Source organism: Saccopteryx bilineata, chromosome 2, assembly GCF_036850765.1.
Source record: "Saccopteryx bilineata isolate mSacBil1 chromosome 2, mSacBil1_pri_phased_curated, whole genome shotgun sequence".
Taxonomy (NCBI): domain Eukaryota; kingdom Metazoa; phylum Chordata; class Mammalia; order Chiroptera; family Emballonuridae; genus Saccopteryx; species Saccopteryx bilineata.
In genome coordinates, this window is record NC_089491.1 from 55162417 (window position 1) to 55184268 (window position 21852).

Genomic DNA, 21852 nt, shown 5'->3' on the forward strand with positions numbered 1-21852 from the left:
GCCAGGCCAGCAATTATCATCTACTGTCATCTTACTCAAAACAGTTAAAAAAGTACATGCATTTGAGGGGGAAATATGAATTAATGCAGAGGTGTGAATATCATTACTCATTCTTGGCTTCTCATTCTCGCCAGTCTTATGTCAGAGGAGAGGGCGTTCTTCTGGGTCATTTTTCTCCATTTGGAAATCAAGGCTGAAATTTCTTTAGCTAAGGAGGATTGGGGGTGGGGAACCCCAGCTAACAATTCAGAGTCATTTCCTTAAAATTCCAGAACTTCCACTTGACCAGATTCATTACATAGAAAATAACAAATCCCTATGTTCAACAAACTCTATTGCAAAGCAGTTGTTTTTAGGAGAAAGTAAACAAACAAACAAAAGAAATTACAGGTGGGATTGATGTTTGGACAGACAGGAAAAGCAATAGTCTGAATTTAAATAGTACATATCCAGGAACAAGAACACAGGCACAGTTTCTTATGCCCTTTTTGCTCTTCAGTCCGATACCATGATGCGGATACAACTTCTGCTTCCCAGTTAGTAGACTCTAGACATGGGCTTCCGTCCTCTGAAAAAGGGCATGGGCTCCTTGTCTCTGCATATTGAAGCAATTCTCTCATTTCATTATGAGTACCTTCATAGGATGAAACAGGATACATTTTAGCTCTGTGACTATATCTGATTTGGAGACTAGTGAGTTTAGGTATAAGGGTTTGCATTTCAAAAAAAAAAAAGACAAAACAGCTTGAAGACAATTTTATTCGATTGGGGACTTTTTGCGACCCCTACAAACTCTTCTTAAAATAGCTGATGCTGATTCACTTGCTTTTGGGACAAACTTATTGTGACCAAATTTTTTATGATGTTTGATTGAGATATTTTAGATTAGCAATGTTGCTTGGCAACGCAACAGCCCCTCCCTGCCCTTTTTCACTATCCCTTATCTAAATTCAAATTTTACACTTTCAAAAAGAGCACAGATGGTTTTAAGATTTAACATTTAATATTTGCAAAGAGAAAAACCCCACTCAATTCCAATTTATTTCTCTTAGCACAAAAAATTCTAAGTCTCTTGTGCTAAGCAATCCATTTATATCTATTTAAAATGTCCTTGCCATTTCCTTCAGTCTCCATCCCAGCTGTTCTTCTCACTACCCACACTCAAAAACATCTCTCCCTATATGCAGTTTTGAATGTTCAGTAATTCAATTAATGCCTCACCTTAACACCATAACATAATTGACTAAAGAGAAAGAGAAAAGAGAGAGAAGAAAAAGAGGAAAGAAAGAAAGAGAGAGAGAGAGAGGGAAGGAAGGAAGGAAGGAAGGAAGGAAGGAAGGAAGGAAGGAAGGAAGGAAGGAAGGAAGGAAGGAAGGAAGGAAGGAAGACAAGGGGGACTTTGCATTTGACCCTGCCACTCAAGAAATGGCTTTAATATATGTGGCAAACCTTATTTTGAAAGGGACTTATATACAGAGTTATATAAGTTAATGCGTCATTAAGATTCAAATGTGGGCCTGACCTGTGGAGGTGCAGTGGATAAAGTGTTGACCCTGGAATGCTGAGGTTGCTGGGGTTCCCAGGGCTTGCATGGTCAAGGCACATATGAAAATTGAAGCTTCCTGCTCCTTCCCCTTTCTCTCTTTCCTCTCCTCTCCAAAATGAATAAATTGAAAAATATCCAAAAAGAAAGAAAGATTTAAATGCAATAATGTGAACATTTTTCCAAAATATAACATATCAACAAATTTTTTAAAGAATTTAAAAGAAAGATATTTATCCCAGTATTAACTTATTAATACAAGTTATTTAAAGCATCCAAAATGAGGGAATGGTTTATAACAGGGGTCGGGAACCTATGGCTCGCAAGCCACAAGTGGCTCTTTTGATGGCTGCATCTGGCTCACAAACAAATCTTTAATAAAAAAATAATAATGTTCAAAATATAAAACATTCTCATGTATTACAATCCATTCATTTCCTACCACTCATGTTCATGGTTGCAAGTGGCTGGAGCCAATCACAGCTATCCTCCGGGACAACACCAAATTTTTTTTGGATAATGCATAACGTACATGGGTCGTTGTATGGCTCTCATGGAATTACATTTTAAAATATGTGGCATTCATGGCTCTCTCAGCCAAAAAGCTTCCCGACCCCTGGTTTATAATGTATTAGAATATACACTAGAGATATACTAATATCTTATGTGGACAACAACACTGATGTTATGGATTATTTAATGACAAGATGCTAACAGTAGATTAGATTGTTAAGTATAAAAGCAGATTTCAAAAATTGCATGTAGAACACGATCCCATTTCTTGCAAATATCAAGGCATGTATGTATGTGTGTAATTAGGAGAGTAGATGTACTAAAATTTTTCTTTAAGTGGTCAGATTATGGGGGACTTTGATTATTTTTCAAAATTTTCTTCAATTAATACGTACTATTTTTATTATAAAGAAAATAAGCCAATTCAAGTTGTTTTTATACATGTTGTTCAGTAGACAAATTCGGTTATCAATTTCATACTGTGCTGATTACTAGCCTACTGTGTATCATCTCCATCCTTTAATGTTCTGCCAAGTTGCTGGAATGCAAATACTTTCTCTTTCCCAGCTGGATTCCTGTTAGATTCTACAAATAAGGGTGCTAGAAGAAACTGAAAGGCAAAAACAGGGAAGGAACATGCTCTCTCTCTATCTGCTTGTTTCTGTGGGTGTCATCATCCCAGCCAAGGGTTGTCACACTGTGGGCCAACAGCAGTTTGTTTCGCTCACTAGCAGTCTTGGTACCAGCATAAAGTGGGCAGTGTCCTCTCCCAGCTACTACCCCCATTTACAGAATCATCCTTAAAACCACGGAGTCTGAGGGAGGACCAGAACAAGAGAAGGCTCTGCAACAAGTCCAGGCTGCAGGGCAAGGTGTTGTCCCACTTGCGGACCCACAGCTGCAGAGCCTACAATCATCATGCTTGTGACTAATGAGGCACTGCAGGGGGTCTCCACAGGCCCCCAGCGGGAGGATCACAGTGCAGACCTTTCGGGTTTGTTCAGATGTGTATAGATGCAGAGTAGTCAAAGGGTGGACTATACCAGTGTATTAAGCCATTTCTCTCAATTCCAAACTTCATTTTGTACTCAGCTGAGATTCTGAGATTTACATTTCCCCTTTGCTAGGTAGGTTGTGCCTTTCTAGTTCTGCCTGCGGAAGAACAGAAGGCAGGAGGGAGGAAGAACAGACTCCATCCTGTCTATTGCTTTTGCTTCACATCTCTTCATCAATAGCTTTTTTCCCTGGCAACAAAAGAAACAGCTCCTTAACAGATAGCAGTGGATGACAAGCTGAGAGACCTCTCCCAGCTCAGGTTGGGGGCTCTTTCCGGGCTCTAATCACCCACTCCCACCCCTTCTGTGTTCTACCAGATCTGGAGGTGTAGCTGCCTCCCATTGTTAATTTTCTGCTCGATGTTCTTTTTCTACTGTTTCAGTCATTCCCCATACTCAATTCTTTTTGTTAAAATAATTAATGTGGTTTCTGATTTCCTGATTGGACTCTGCTAATAATATACTGCTCACAAAAATTAGGGGATAATACTTATCAGGTACTGTGTTTACTTACTCCTCACAACAAATCCTTCAAGAATATAGGAGAATCCATGCCGTGGCCGGCTGGCTCAGTGGTAGAGCGTTGGCCTGGCGTGAGGGGAACCCGGGTTCGATTCCCGGCCAGGGCACATAGGAGAAGCGTCCATTTGCTTCTCCACCCCCCCCCTTCCTCTCTGTCTCTCTCTTCCCCTCCCACAGCCAAGGCTCCATTGGAGCAAAGATGGCCCGGGCGCTGGGGATGGCTCCTTGGCCTCTGCCCCAGGCGCTAGAGTGGCTTTGGTCGCGGCAGAGCATCGCCCCCTGGTAGGCAGAGTGTCGCCCCCTAATGGGCGTGCCGGGTGGATCCCGGTCGGGCGCGTGTGGGAGTCTGTCTGACTGTCTCTCCCCATTTCCAGCTTCAGAAAAATACAAAAAAAAAAAAAGAATATAGGAGAATCCAATGTATTAGGACTAAGGAAATGACATTTAAGCTTTATGTTTCTCAATTTCCCAATGATCATAAAGGAAGTGAGTGTCAAAACTTGGATTTAACCCAGATCAGATTGACTCCAATGTCCATCAATGGATGAATTGAGAAATTAAAGGTGTTATATCTATACATAGAATATTATTTAGCAATAAGCAGAACAAAGTACTTATACATGTTACATCATGCACAAACTTTAAAATCATTATGTGAGGGTAGTCAGACAGCATATTGTACGACTTTATTTGTATAAAATGTACACAATAAGGTGAGCTGTATAGAGACAGAACATAGAGTATTGACTGCCAGGGACTGGGGGGAAAAGGAATGGGGAATGACTCTAATGATAGTTTTTGTTTTTTGAAGTGATAAAATTCTTCTAATATTAGAAGTGGTGATGGTGGCTCAAAACTGTGAACATACTAAAAACCACTGAATTATACACTTTAAAAGGGTAAATTTTATGGTATGCAAATTTTACCTCAAATCTATTCCAAAAGTTATAATTAAAACCAAATAATAAAACATGGATATGAATATCTTCATTAATTTTTACTCCAGGAAAATGGTTATTTTATCTTTGTTATGCAGCCTAAAATAAATACAAAGAATTTTTTTTTTGCATTTCATGAGTAAATCATTATTGTGTGTGTGTGTGTGTGTGTGTGTGTGTGTGTGTGTGTTTTCCCAGAAAGGCTTTTACTTAAAGGGAGCACTTTAACTTTTCATGATATTACTATTGTTGCTCTCTAAGATCTTACAAATTATTTGTGATTCTGGAATAAAATTGAAAGGGAAAGCATTTCAAAGAAGAGGAAGTATGTGTTGCTAATATGAAAAATATGCTCAATTTTATTAAGCGAATGTGAATGAGTTTAACAATGGACTATCACTTCACACCCTCAGGCTGGCAAACATTGGAGAGGTAATGAGTGAGAAAGAGATTTTTTTATACATTACTGGTAGAAACATAAATAGTTCCAGTCTTTAAGAAAGCACTGTGGTACTACATATTACAATTAATAATCCACATATTCATTTATTCAGTAATCCCATTCCTTATAACTAGCCCATAAAAATAAAAGTATCAATGCATAAGTATTTAATGACAAAGATATGTTTGAAATTTTCAGAAACAAAATGAATGCCTGCCAATTGGGAAATAACTTAATTGTAATAGTTTCATAGAGTATTATTTAGCCATTTAAAGGAATAAATTATATCTGTATATATTAATATTTCCCTGGAAATATGGTAAAAATATACAGCTCAGGGACAAAAAGTAAGGTGCAGAGAAATACATACAGCATTTCACTTATGTAAAACAAAGTGGCAAAAAAAATGTTTCATATGTGTTTTTTGTAGTGGTTTGTATGTGTATACAATTCTATATACACAGTAAAAGGTATAGAAAGGCATACACTATTTAGGTAATTTTGGGCTACATAGTTGGCGCATAGGGAAGGTGAGAAGGAAAGTGTAGAATGTATATATTTATATATATTTGTGTATACACTTGTATATAAATAGCATAAAGATGAATACTGCCTGACTAGGCGGTGGCACAGTGGATAAAGCATTGGACTGGGATGCGGAGGACCCAGTTTCGAAACCCCGAGGTCACCGGCTTGAGCATGGCTTCATCTGGTTTGAGCACAGCTCACCAGCTTGAACCCAAGGTTGCTGGCTTGAGCAAGGGGTCACTCGGTCTGCTGTAGCCCCCCACCCCCAGTCAAGGCACATATGAGAAAGCAATCAATGAACAACTAAGGTGCCACAACGAAGAATTGGTGCTTCTTATCTCTCTCCCTTCCTGTCTGTCTGTCCCTATCTGTCCCTCTCTCTCTCTCTCTCTCTGTCTCTGTCTCATACACAAAGATGAATACTAAATTTAGCCAAAATGTTACAAATAGATATATGAAGGTAGCAGGATTTCAGAATTTTTTTTATCCTTCCTTATAATTTGATGTATTCTGTAAAATTTTACAGAGCTTGTGCCTTACTTATATATTCAGAACAATTGATTAGACTCTTTTTAATGAAGAAGATAGATAATAAACCACATTTTGTTACTGTTTTGTTTTGAAGGCATTGAACTTAGAATACATTTGTTCATTTGTGGGTTCAGAAATAATCATTTTTTTGGAGAATGGCTGAGATTGAAGATGGCTAAGTTAAACTGGAAAGTAGTTTCCAGCTAATGAAGATTATAAATCCCTCATGAGTAAGGGCCGTGTGTAACTGCCACATAATAGACAAGGGTTTCCGAATCTCTAAGCTCCCTCAAGCTGAAGGTGTGGCATCGTTATAATGGAACTGTATGATCCAGTATGTGGTCTTTGCTTTAACATTAATGTGTAATGTTATCTCCTTCCCATTTCTGGAACTGGGGTTTTTGATCTGTAAAGTGGTCTGGACTAGATTAGATGTTCTCTAGCCTGATGGTTAACAGACTCACCTAGGGTAAGAGCCACAGCAAACCCAGTGAATCAGAATACCTAAAGCTTGAGCTTAGACTTCTGTGTTTTGAAAAATTCCTCATGTCTGGGAAGGTTGAAAATCACAGGGAAAACCATGTCACATCAAGTCATAATTATTTTAAATCTCTTCTCTGCTGCTTCTTTTTTCCTGCTGACCTACACTCACGACACGTGCTATAGGGAGGGGAGAGGGTTTTCCGTTCAGTGTAATGTGGCGTTAAGTGTGCTGAGGCTCAGTAGGTGCCACCCAGTACGAAAGAAACTTTTGCCAGCTGTCATTTCCTGATCTTAGTGGTGAAAATTAAGTCTTTCCTTGAGAAGGAATTAATTCAATTTTTTGGGTAGCTGTCATATTCATTAATCTGTTCTTAACAATAAGAGATTTCAAAGTAAAAAAAAAATTTAGAAAACAAAAGGGGTGAAAATGCATATTTTGCTACAAAAATTACATTCTGAAGTTTACTATAAGTCATATTAAACCACATTTATTAAAGATCTGAAGGATTTAGTGTATTGTTTGTCTCAAAAAATGAAGACGATCTTCTCCCAACTGCTTCTTATGTTCTAAACACCATAGAAAGATAAAAATTCATTATATATTTTAGATAGAATACTTTCTACTCTTCAATTTAATGTAAAATGTTTACATAATATCTTTTTTGTTACTTTCTATGTCTCATAGAGCTGAAAATATAATGTGACCAATTGAATATTTATTGCGAGTGATGAATCATTACAGAATTTACCTTTTCATATATTTATACTTTGATGACTAGTTTCAATGTGTGAAAAGTAAGAGATGTGTTGACTATTAAAAAAATGAATTGCTATCATTCTATATTGCCAAAATAAATAGTGTGATATGTGAGAGGTCTTAATTCTATTCGTTTTTTATTTTTAAAATATTTTTAATTAAGAACTATTATGCCCCAAATATTTTGTGAGATGCTGAAAATTCAAGGCTGAATATTTTCCTAGATCTTTGATTCAGTTGGAGCACTGGCCACTTAAACAAAGAACTGTGATAAAATGGCCATAATAGAAACATATAAAAGGCATAAAAAACTTTTTCTTTCATTTATAAGTTTCCATTTTTATTTACCATTAATATAATAAAGAACAGTAATATATTTCAATGCTTTTGATATGTTTGTATGCTTTTAGTCACCAAATAAAATGTATTTAGATGTAACTGTTAATTCCGTTTTTTTAAGAAAAAGTAATTATAAAAACAGCAAAACTTAAATAAATTGCCTGCTAATTTATAAGTATCACTGTTTTTAATGGTGAGTAATGTATATTATCATAGGTATATATTTAATATGACCAAAGAATCAGATATATTATATTTAATAATATATTTATAATATATAATATATAATTACATTTTTTATTGGAAACTCTTTTTTTAAAAATGCTCTGGAATTTTTTGTTTTTTTCTATTCTTATTCTTCCTTTTTTGGGGTCATAATTATATTGTTAGAGCAACTGAGATATTAAATATTTTTAAAATAATAACAATAACAAAGGGGAATGAAAGTCAGAAACACAACATTAACAAATTACATATTTAACCAAGTCTGGGAGCTCAAGCTAGACAGCATTTGGTAAATACTCTTTGGAGACAGTAATGCTCAAAGGTCGTGTTTGCTGTTGTGCTTGAAGTTTGCTTTGCATGGGATCTAAGACACCAGATGACCAGTAATCTCACTTGCCCTTTCTTTTTCTACTCTCCGCGGGCTCTGTGTACACCTCCTCTTCCTGCAACCTTGCCTTCCCCTGGTCATCTCCCAGCACACTGGGACATCTAAAGATGTCTAGGATGGTTAGGATTCAGCAGGTCACACCTTAGCCTGTCAGGACCTGGCGCCTCCTATGCCCAGCATTAGTTCACCGCTTCATTTCCCCTCCAAAGGGCCTAGTGACAAGTCTGCCCTGTTAGACACAAATCTCAGCGAGCCCAGGGCAGCCAGTAGTTTCCCATTTGGTTACCTGTCATATCTCCTTAGTAGTGGCAGCCTGAAGCACCCACAGTTCTCAACCTCCACACGGGCCGAATCAGGGAGGGTAAGCTGTAAGATAGATAACTCCACTCAAGGGCTTTTAGATTGAATCTGCACAAAAGGTCAGCATTTACAAATGGCATATGGCTAGACACGGATTCATAACAAATATTTTAAAGTTTTGGTTTAGTGTCATTTAATTCACCAATCATTCCTTAAACTTATAAAAGCTGAGGAAAACAGTATTTGCTACTTAAATTGAAAAAATTTAATTTGTGGCATATTACCAGTTTCGGTCTTCCCAACAACCTTTCAGAAAAATGAGCAAATATTTCTTCCACTCCATTTATTTATTTATTTATTATTGTTATTTTTTTTAGAATCTACCCTGTAACTTGTACTGCTCTTGCAGTGGCTGGAAAAACTTAAAATATTGTCCTTAAGGTCCATGGACTACCTGTGTTATGGGAAAGACATAAAATTAGGCAGATAGTACATATAGTAAATGCAATGATAGAGATAAACAAGGGAGAATATATCCAATAAGGTGAGCTAAGAGATTCATGAAGATTTAAGAATTTGCCAGGGGTAGGACATACATTGACGTATTTGCCCTTATTTTATACTTTCATAAAACCCCATGAGGTTCTCAGTTATATTACTGCCTCTCCTCTTAAGTTTCATTCCAGATTTAATAGAAAATAGGCAAAATCAATTAGCAAATAATGGGCAGTAAGAGGACAAATCAAACTCATTCTGTCTGATGCATATTTAGGGATTTTTTCCATGAAGAATATTATTTCCTTAAGAGGAGTCCATTTTGTTTTGAAGAAAATATTGATAGCAGATAGTAGAGAAGTAAATTATAAAGTGAGATAACTTTGATGTAATTCTTAGCCAGAGAACAGAAAATAAGTTTAAGAATTTTGTCTAAAAAACTACAATGTCCTAACTCCTTCAAAATAAGCAGACAAAAATTTCCATTTATATTATAAACTAGACTTATTATGTGGTAAGTATTCTGTGATTTTTGTGAAGCACAGCTACCATTCAAATTTTGCTAAATAAAAATAAGAGTTCAGTTTACAGTTAAATTCTACATTGAAGAAGTCTTTTCTTTGTTTTTATTTTTGTTTCTTTCAGAAATCTTCAGAGAATCTAAAAGCATACTTATCCCCAGCCAAAGAGAATGTTTTAAAATCATTTTATTGAATAATTAGAGGAAGTAAAACAGTTAAAGAATATAATTCATTCCTCTTGTAGACTTTCCTGGAAAAACAGCAGGAAGAACATTAAAAAATATCACTTAGAAAAATCTCACAATGGAAAACCACGAGACTAGAAAGGCCAGCCCTGCCAGGATTTGCTGTGTGATTCTAAATACTTCACTTTGCCAAGGTAAGCTCTCTGCTTTCTTTTGTATAACAGAGATAATGGTTTCAATGGATTAATTAAATGATATATGGGAAATAATTTGAAACGAAATGTTATACAAAAGGTACTAAAAAGAAGAACGCTTGTATTTATTATGACAAATTATAATACAGGATGGGGAAAATAGGTTTACAGTTGTTCATATGAAAAATCATACAGTAATTAATAAATAAGAATACAAGAATAACTCTGTTCCATGAACTCCAACTCTAAATATACTTTTGCCTAGCCCTTTATTTTGTGTGTATTAGTAAATAAGAATAGTTGTTATTCAAGGGAAAGCTATCTTAGGAAAAGCCTGAGCCAGATTCTTTTTTTTTTCTTTTAATTTTTTCTATTCGTTTGAGAGAGAGAGGGGAAGCGAGAAAGAGAGGTGAGGGAAAAGGAGAGAGAGGCATCACTGCTTGTTTCATTTAGTTGTTCCATTTTGTTGTGCACTCATTGACTGTTAGGTTGTCTACAACTTATTTTAAATACAACATAGATAATATACGATATATGGGCGGATAAATTACCTATAATCTACAAGCTACATTTTATTATTAGCATTAGAAGTATTGTAATTGGAGTAATTAGATGGCATTTGAAAGACCCTACATGGTATTGCACGACTTCCAACAACAATGACTTCTAACATTGGCATCTCCATCTGCAATAGAACAGAAGAACCATTTCAAATAGTTTTTCCCCATTGTAAAATATGAGAACCTGATGAGCCAGCCCCCCTACTCCAATATCCTTCAAAGCAGTGCCCTAGTCCTGGGATACTTGTTCTTTCCATGTCCTATGGGCAAAATAGAGGATTTGCCTAATTTCAACTAGATATTCAAGGCAGTTGTCACAGGGGTCCCCAGAAGGATAAAGAGCAAGAATTTTACCTGATTTAACAGTGGGTTGTTTGAATGTTTTTGTACTTCCTTGGTAATAAATCTGTTGATGCTGGTTTGTATCTATGGCTTGCTTTTGGTGTAACATAGCACTCGGTATTTTGGAGGGGGAACCTCGAGCTCACGCTACCTCCGTGGGGAAGAGGAGAGAAGGGCAGGGATAAGAAGCCAACCAACATGAGCCTAATACTTGGGAATGGACAAACTGGCTGAGCTTATTGCAGCAGAACTCTTTTTTTATGTATTATTTGGAATATCAATCTAATTTTATTTTTTTATAAATGTACCAATAATTTACTAAATACTGCAGACTTGCTGAGGAGATTATTACTTGGTGAATCACAATATGTATTCCCATTCCAAAGACTTCAAAGAATTTATTTCTTGAAAACATTGATTCCTTTGAGAAGCTGATGTGATTCCATCTTTTTTTAATAATGAGTCATGCATTCTCCTTTATCTCTCCTTTCACTTTGCTTTGCAGAAAATTCTAAATTTAAGTTTGGTATTATTTCATTATACATCTTCTGGTCTGATCCAAACAGCCTTCATTTTATTTTTCTTTCTTTATGTGGTTTTGACTTTTTAAAATTTAATCAAATTGCTTTATCTTTTATTATCATGAATTTTTATATTGTTTTTTGCTATCTTAAGTCTTTTATGTAACAATAATTAGAATTATAAATTTGGGCTTATTAATAACTATCATATTATGTATTTCAAACAAGATAACAGCTATAAGAAAAACTTGCATCATTAAAAAAGATTACCTTTTCTTTACAGTCTATTTTTAGTGTAAACAATTGAGAATTCAGAGACAGTGAACATTAGAAACAATATAAAAGTAACATTTTTAATGAGATGTAAATCATTGAAAAATAGAAAGTATCTACATTTCAATAAGGAATTTCATTAATGCACATCTATAATAAATTGTTTCCTCAAACAATATAAACAATATTAAAGTTCTCACTATATATCTTTCAAAATGTCTTTAACAATGTCATAATACTCAGTCTTTGTAAAGTTTCTAAACTTTCAAAAATATGCAGAGCAAAATTTTAAGTCAATAAAGTATTTTTCTATATATTTTCACTGTTTCCACACTTCCCATTCCTAAGCTAATAATACATGCAAAATCAAGTGCAAGAAAAGGCTTAATACCATTTTGAAATTTGGGCTATTACACTTTAGGTACTGAAATCCTTCCTTGCAGACAGTCAGGAACATGCATTCAAACTGGTTAAAAGTCATTGATTGGCTACTGCTAACTTCTAACATCTATAGCTATGGCCCAATTTGCTCCTTTACCATCTAATTCATTGTTCCCAACATCTTTTAGGTTTAAAAACAGGATTAATTTCTTAATCTTCCTGTTGTAGTACTTATCATCCCTCTCATTAGTCTAATTTGAGTTAATTAGAATCAGTGGTTAGTTCTGAATCTGTGTTGTAGTAGAACAATTGAAAAGAGGGGCACAGACGCAATTATGTTGTTTAATTGTCTGGGGGAGACAAAATGTCAGTGGGGCTTCCCTTATTAGGTTAATATCAACCTTACTCCAAAATATTCCAATGGTACAAGATGCAATGGAAGTCATTGAACACTCCAAATTCCATCCCTGTTGCCCTTGCCCTCCCTTCTACAATCCAATTAATTCAAAGGTGATGGAAGAAGAAAAATGCTTTGTATGTCAAAATGACAATGTAGATTACGTGACTCACAGAATAAGTAGTCTGCATGATAGTATGGGGAGAATTCATGATTTTTTATTTTTATTTTTTAGGTGAGAGGAGGGAAGTGAGTCAGACTTCTGCATGTGCCCCTACCAAAATCCACCTGGCAATCCCATTTGGGCCAATGCTCATGTACCAAGCTATTTTTAGTGCCTGAGGCTGACATTCAGACCAATAAGTTATCTTCGGTGCCCAGGGCTACACTCAAACCAATTGAGCCACTGATTATGGGGAGAGGAAGAGATAGGGAAGGGGTATAGGGAAGGGGAAGAAGCAGATGGTTGCTTCTCCTGTGTGCCCTAACCAGGAATTGAAGCCGCGATGCCCATATGCGGGCCCATGCTCTATCCACACAGCCAGTGGCCAGGCCCATGTTTTTACTTCTAAAATAAATTCCCTCTTTGTAATGTTTCCTTAAAACTTCCCTCAAATTAATGTAGATAAAATGTGTGCCTGAATAATATTATTTGATGACTACAATGACTTCATAAGCATGAGAATAAAATAAATATAAAATATTATGGATACATTAGCCCTAAATCCTCTATAATCTGGCAGTTGTGGTGTGGTTTGATACTAAAAAAGGAACTTTGTTTTTGAGTATAGGTAGAGATGCCTACTTTTGTTATAAAGGTAAAGCATTGAATTATTCAAAATCTATGTGGTTTATTATGCTAAGTGAAACAAGCCAGTTAGAGAAAGACAAATACCATATGATTTCACTTATCTTTGAAAGCTAAAGAACAATAGTAAATGAGCAAACGAAATTAAAACAGACTTACAGATACAGAACAGACTGAGTGTCGCCAAAGGGAAGGCAGGTGGGGGGGGGGGGTTTGGTGAAAAAGGTGACGGGCTAAGAAGTACAAATTTATAGTTACAAATAGTCATGGGATGTTACATACAGCATAGGAATATAGTCAATAATAGCCAGCTGAGTACTGGAAATATTGGGGTAACACTTTGTAAAGCATATGCTTGTCTAACCACTATGCTGTCCACCTGACACCAATACAAAACAATATTGAATGTAAACTGTAATTGAAAAATGACATTTCTGCCTGACCTGTGGTGGCGCAGTAGATAAAGCGTCGACCTGGAAATGCTGAGGTCGCCGGTTCGAAACCCTGGGCTTGCTTGGTCAAGGCACATATGGGAGTTGATGCTTCCAGCTCCTCCCCCCTTCTCTCTCTCTTTGTCTCTCTCTTCTCTCTATCCCTCTCTGTCTCTCTCTCTCCTCTCTAAAAATGAATAAATAAAATAAAAAAAAATTTAAAAAAAAAATAAAAAAAGAAAAATGACATTTAGCCTGACCTGTAGTAGTGCAGTGGATAAAGCATCGACCTGGAATGCTGAGGTTGCTGGTTCAGGAACCCAGGCTTGCCCTGTCAAGGCACCTACAGGAAAGTTGATGCTTTCTGCTCCCCCCACCCTGCATCTTTTTCGCTCTCACCCTCTCTCTCCCACTCTCTCTCTCCTCTCTCTAAAAAACAAATATGCTATTTATTAAATCATTAAAAGAGAGGCATAATATTTCATATAATTAAATATTATACTATTTACTGTATTCAAGGGAACTATAAGCCAATTCAATGGTTAAAATTAGTAACAATAACTGTAATCCATATGAATGAGTTATTACTGTTTCACGAATAGGAAAATTTTAAAACAACAATATTTATTGTGTATGTAGAAAAGATCTTAAAACGCTCTCCTTAGGAAAATTCTAGTTGAAAATCACTAGGAGCCATTAAAACATGAATAAATGTAAAACAAATAAAAAACAGATTTTAAGGTACCAAGATCAGGTGGTAAGAAACAAAATAAATGTCAGCTACTTAAGAAATCTACATTGAATGAGAAACAACTAATACTCTTCCAAAAGGGATATTAAGGAATTATATTAAAGATACTCTCCTTAGAGCCCTGTAGATTTATAAAAGCACTAGCTAAATTGTTTTTTTCTCATGTTTAAATAAAATACATAGCACAAAAACAGTGTTCATTATTAACCAAGAATTGATTTTAATTGACTATAATGAAAAATTGTTTCTCAAAGGCACTCTAATTTTCAGGAATATTTTCAAGTGAGAACTTTTTTCATAGGCTCACTGAGATGAGTTGTACAGAACTAATAATTATAACAAATAAATCAGATTTTTGGTGGGGGGGCACCACATGCCATTAAGTTTTTGGCTTTTTTTAAAACATAAATTGAGTAACAAAACATGATTATTTTTTTTATTAGAAAGCACAATTCTAGTTGAATTTTAGGAACCAAAAGTATGGTTGCATTATTTTCTTGTATTATGATCTGTTCTTAACCAATAGATGTCACATTCATTTTTTAGTTGCAGTGTTTATGTCTGTGGAACTACCTCAAGAGATGAAGTTGTAATTTTATTTGCAAGGGGGAAATGTGGTAATTCTGTGTTGTATACCAATCCAAAGAGGAAATTCAATTCTGTAGGAGATGACCCTGCACCAATATAAATAGCAGTTAACTGCAGAGCAAGGGTTACCTGGAGACAAGAGATCTTGGGGTATATTAGCCATAACAGGAGACTGGCCTGGGTTACTTGAATGCAAGTACGCAGGATTCTTGGAGGAATGCCTCCAAGAACCAGATGTCCTTTATGATTGATAAGCTCTGGGACTCTGACTCTTCTTGTGTCCTTGTTTATGAAAGAAACAATAGATGTGCAGGGTTGGGGATAAAACGGATGGGAAAAAAGGCTTGTGTAACTTTCTAGTTTTATCTGCTGAACTGTGGCTTTTAGAACTCAATAAATATGCAGTGGTGCAATTTCTCGGGGCTGATTCCGCCTAAGAGTTTCAGCCCTCTGCCCAGTTATTTGAATCTAGTGTGTCTTTTGCCTCGCGAGTCCAAACCGTAAAGAAATTCATAACACAATTCCTCTTGGTTCTTTGTTTCTTGTTTGTTTTGTTTTTTTGATTGTGATACCTGCTGATCTGCTGATCCTGCTTTACTTATCTACTAGTATTACTATGAAAATACTGATAGAATATATGTGAAAGTTGGAAGAATAAAAAAACCTTTGGCAAATGTAAGATGATAGTATTCCTTCTGCATATCATTTAAGAAGATCAATGCACTGTATATGATTTGAGCAGAAAACAATTTTCTGAGAATGCATTTTATAATATTGCACTATTGCATCTTGATGCAAACATGCAGAGCAAGCTGGCTTATGCTGTCTTTGTACCACTTAGAAAGGAGCCCCATCTCCAGACAAATGCAGGCCCTTGTCAGGACCATGGCTTTATGGGTGAAGTAAAACTCAGGTCTTTCACTTAATAGCCCTTGTGTTGTCAACAACCTTTATAATTGTGCACAGTGACCCAGCAAATATCCTTTAATTTGAAATTTTAGGTTTGCATTAAAAAAATAGCTTATTTTATGCTGTAAACACTTACTAACAATGGAAATGGCCTCACAAGTAAAGGGAAATTTATGCCCTATGTGGTTAGATTAGTTGTGGTTATACAAAATGGATATGCTCAAAAACACATGTTGTAATAACTGGCCACAGACTTCATAAATTGCAAAAATTAAGTTTTAATTGCCATTTACAATGTAGGTTAGTGCTGTTCCATTGAAAACATAATGTGAGCTATGTATGTAATTTGATTCTTTTCTAGTAGCCACATTAAAAATATTAAAAGAGGTGATTTTTATAATTTTACTAAAGTAATTTATCTTACCCATTATATTTTAAATGTTATTAATTCAACATATAAAACATAAAGTCATTACTTTTTCTGTTTTTTCTTTTAATTTTTATACTGGCTTTGAAATCCAGTGTATATCTTACACAAAACAAATCTCAAGTGTGAGGTTTTAATTTTCATAATGAATATTTCATCTGTATTTCAATTTCATAAGATTTATAGTTGATAAATTTGCTCCAAGTATATTTAATATTTTTGACACTAAAATTTAAAACTCAGTTCTTCAGTCCCAGTAGCCGGGGTTTACGTGGTTACTGCATGGCCAGCATGCTAATAGTGCAGAGCTACTCTAAAATTTTCAAGTATGTGCTAATTAATCACCAGGTATGCTTTTGGATATTTTAAAGGTGTGGCACTTGAAAATATAATCAACTTAAAAAACAATATTCGGCCCTGGCCGGTTGGCTCAGTGGTGGAGCGTCGGCCTGGCGTGCAGAAGTCCGGGGTTCGATTCCCGGCCAGGGCACACAGGAGAAGCGCCATCTGCTTCTCCACCCCTCCCCCTCTCCTTCCTCTCTGTCTCTCTCTTCCCCTTCCGCAGTGGAGGCTCCATTGGAGCAAAGATGGCCCGGGCGCTGGGGATGGCTCCTTGGCCTCTGCCCCAGGCGCTAGAGTGGCTCTGGTCGCAACAGAGTGACGTCCCGGAGGGGCAGAGTGTCGCCTCCTGGTGGGTGTGCCAGGTGGATCCCGGTCGGGCGCATGCGGGAGTCTGACTGTCTCTTCCCGTTTTCAGCTTCGGAAAAATACAAAAAAAAAAAAAAAAAGTAAAAAAAAAACAAACAATATTCAAATGAAGCAAATTATTAGTCAAATTCAGAAAAGGTAATAGTTTTATAAATAGAAAAGCTTATATGAAAGTCTTTGTAGAGTAATACATGTCTGTTTTGTTGAAATATTAGTTTCCTCTCCTTGCTTAAGTTACTGTTGATGTGTTGTCTTTTTTCATAAAATAACTTTTATATCTTCAATAGCAATTAATAATTTTCTGTTTAAAAGTGAAAGGCTTAAGTTTAATTGACAATTAAAAATATAAAGTATGGTCTCACATGTATCTTCTAATTTGATTGGGTTTTGTATATTTTTACTTTCAAGTAAAGAAGAAAATTCATTTCACTGTTAATAAGAGTGGCCTTTTAATATAGAGGAAGGATGAGGAGAAAACAAGTTTCATATTACTTTTTTAAGTTGCAACTTGGAAAATGAAATTATAACAAAATTCTGAGTATTCACATCCAACTATTTACTTTCCCAGTTCCTGGAATAAAGCATGAATTACAAAGCTCTATCAAGCATTAAAAAAGAACCCTCCATTTTTAATTGCAAGTTTTATTGCACTATTTTTTATATTCTTTTCATATGTTCTGGAGAATGTTCGCTTTTTAGAGATAAGCTTTATTATGTTGGGGAGGAGGAACGAAGCAAACTTTTTCTAGGTTCACAAATTGTTCTCCCTCCCATTGAATATTACAGAATGCTCATGTGACTTTCTTCAGAGAAAGCAGATGTCTTGTTACATTCCTGTTCCTAAGGTCCTCTAAATAGAGAAGCATTGTAATATTAATTTCAGCAATGTAATTCATGCCTCTATAAATATGCTGAACTATCTAGTAATTCCAGGAAGAGGCAATGAATTGCAGCAACAAAGAAGTGTTCTATTCAGAGAATAAAGCATGTAGCTTCATCTCTTTAAAGGAAAATAGCTTTTACAAGACCAATCCCATCACCAAAAGTTTGTTAATACACCTGACAATTTTCATGCTGACATTTTATTGTGTATAATTCTGCTTATCAGTAATAAATCAGTTAAGCCCTAAAAAACATTCTGTTGTGCATATTTTTATTTTAATGGCAATAGTTACAATGGGATCTGCATTTCAGAATAGAAAAAGAAAGCTTCATCTTGATATCCTTTCCAAATTTATGAGCTAACTAAATCTTTTTTATTTCAATGTTCTTACTGAAAAATGTTTTTCATCAATGTATAATTCCACACTTAGCCATATAAATGTGAGTATTCATTCAGATGTATCACAAAGAATATGTCTACTTATGTTTAAAGTTATTTTTTTTTCTTTTCATTGAGTTATTGGGGAGACAGTGGTTAACAAATTATACAGGGTTCAGGTACACAATTCTATAACACATTATTAGGACCCTGTACTGTGTGTTCACCACCGCAAGTCAAATCTCCCTCCATCACCATTTATCCTTCCACTTCCCTCCCACCCCTCTCCTCCTGGCAATCACCACACTGTTGTGTGTGTTCGTGAGTTGTTCTCTTTGTATTCCTTTTTTACTCAAATTCCTCCAAAAGTATTCTAGTTAAAGCATAATAATTCTTCATAACTATTTTAAAATACAACCACTCTTGTCTTTTTCTGAACACAAATTGAGAGTTGCCACTTTGTAAGAGAAGATCTTCATATACTGACCAGCAGGATAACTGAGGATCAGCTTTGCCCCTTTGCAACTGTGTACAGTGTTGGAAACTTTTAGCCTCAGAAGATAGTATAAACAAGGGCAAAGTTGGAGAGTTAAAGAATATATTGGACTTTTCTGGCACAATCTTTACTCTTTTTAAGAATACTCTGGTTGTTTTTGTTCTTTGCCTGAAAATTCTAGGCTCATCTTGTTGATGGACTAAAGAAAATGAGGATGTTGGAGCTGGATCCAAATGTGTTTTTCCTCCTCCCTCCTTTTCTGTTTCCATTCTATGAATGCACACTACTCACACAGTATTATCTAAAGACCATAACACATTGTGCCGTGATGCATTCCATTGAAGCAGATTGGGAGGTGTGTGTGTTGCAGTGGTTCTTGATGCCTGTTCCATACCAGAAGCTTTAGCAATACCTGGGAACTTGTAGGAAATGCAAATTCTTGGGACCCATCCTGACCTATTAATTAGAAACTCTGGGATTCTGGAGCAGTGGTTTGTGGTTTAACAAGTCCACCAGGTGATTCTGAGTTTGATAATCATTGGTGTAATGAAAGGTAGCACAGAATTTCTGAAAGTCACAGAGTTAAAGGTAGAACCAGCTTTAAAAGCATGTGCCCTGCCTACATACCAGCTCAGATCCACTTGCCCAAGACTCTACATAAAAGTGAATTTCATCCTCCACTTGCATCTGTATTTAGGTTTATTTGTATAATTCTTAAAACAGAACCTTCCCCAGACATTACTTAATTGAAGAAAATAATTTGCATGGATTTTGGTATTTTTCTAACTAAAATGATAATAAGTAATAAATATTTTTATTATTTGTATTTTAAAATAACTTTTCTATTTTTTAATTAAAGTTGACGTACCATATATTAGTTTCAAAAATAAAACACATTGACTGGACATTTTCATCACTTACAAAGTGATCACTTCATTTATTAACTATTACTTGACTTTAAGATTATATCGAAAATATTTGCTTTCTGATTAGACTCAATTGTTTCTGTTTCTAGTAAAATTCTCCTACCAATGGGAAAATATGAATGTTTAAAAGTACAGTTGACCTTTGAACAACACAGGTTTACCTGCACAGGTCCACTTTCACATGTATTTTTTTTTCAATGAATATACAGTCTGCCCTCTGTATTTGTGAATGCTGATGGCCAACTGTATGCATCTCTGCACCGTTTTATACAAGGGACTTGAGCATCTATAGATTTTGGTATTTGCAGAGGGTCCTAGAACCAATACCCTATGGATACTGATGAATTTTGAATAGTCAAATGTTACATGCAAATTTCTGATTGTGTGGGGCATTGGCACCCCTAACTCCCTTATTGTTCATGAGTCAACTTTACTCAGCAAAATCTCTGTGAAATGTGCTTCAGTGCTTCTGTCTGAGAAGAAAACATTCTCTTGTAGAACACTGATATATTAAACCATTCTTACTTCTCTTCAACTTGGTATCAGAAAATTCATCTAAAGCATACCAGTAAATGTTATCCAGTTCTCTCCACACTTTAAGACATGCTAATGTCTTAGTAGTGTGTTGTTTTATAAATGTGTAAGCTTGTAAACACATAAATAAACTTTGGGTGTCATCATAATTGTTTTATTGTTTTCACCAAGGACTACTTTGCATCCCTTTACTCATAGCTAGCTTCTTTCTCAATTCACTTCTCGGAACATCTATGTATTTTCATTACAGATATTTTAAAATGTTAAATTAGTGGCCCACCTTATCCTTCATAATATTTAGGAATCTAACAAACTCCATAATTTGGGAGGAAAATATGACCCATCTTTCAAAGTTAACATTTCACAAATGATCACCGTATGATGATTTGGCATGAGTATAAAGCTGTTGAAAAGGGCTGGCCCTGGAACCTTTCGCTGTAATGCAGTTTTAGGTACTCTGTATAGTAGTACTTTGCTAAAGTCACAAACTGTGGAAAGAAGACAAGTTATCAAGGGTGATTATGTTTAACAGTCTTGATGTCCTTGTATATCAGGTATCCTCTCAATGTTTCTAGAGAAACCTTCTGTTAAGTACAATAAAATGATCACTTTGGGGACTAGCACCACCAGACAAAATCCAGGTAAAATACATTTATACAAGGCAGCCAAGTATATGACTTAGTGCACTTATGATGGGATTCCTTTTGGTCTGTGAATCGATTGGCACAGCGAGAGGGATTATGTAAATAATCAAGGGTATGAAATGCAACGCAGAGGGTGTAACTCTATCCCAGGCTGGAAAGCAAGAGACAGCATGTACCTGGCAGCACACTGGACTGAACTAGGTGTCTAAAAATAGAAGCAGATACTTTTCATAGTCATGTTCTTAAGGGGGCCTATGCTACATAGTTATATTAAACAGTCTTCTCACTCTCTCAATGCTACTGTGGAGATTCTAAGTTTTTCTGGAGTTTACTGTCCACAACTCTTTTAGAATAAACTTTAGGCTTCTAAATTTAGTGTGCTCCATCTTCATAACAAAAATTTTTTTTAAATCTGTTGTATTCCAAACACACAAACAGAATTTTTTTTTGGCGTCATCTCTTAGGATCACGATAAATATTTATTCATGTAATTAATAATTATTTATTGACTGCACCTACTTTAGACCATGTTCTGTACTAGTTTCTGGTAATACAAGGCTAAGCAAGACACACTGCTATTATCACTGAGTGGATGTGACAATTCCATAGACACCCTAGTGTGGTTGGAAGGCATTAAGTGCTGTAAGAGCCCAAATAGTTTATAAGGGTCTGGGAAAGTTTCTTAGAATAAAGTCACAGTAAGGGTAAGACATGAAGTAGTAATTAACCAAGTGAAGACAGAGAAAAGATGAGAAAGAGAAAGGAGGAAGGGAGGGAGGGAAGAAGGAAGGAAGGAAGGAAGGAAGGAAGGAAGGAAGGAAGGAAGGAAGGAAGGAAGGAAGGAAGGAAGGAAGGGAGAAGTAACAAGGAAGGATGGGCAAGCTTTATACTATAGCATTTTAATATTCTAATTTTCAGAAGCAAGAGAGCAAGTTC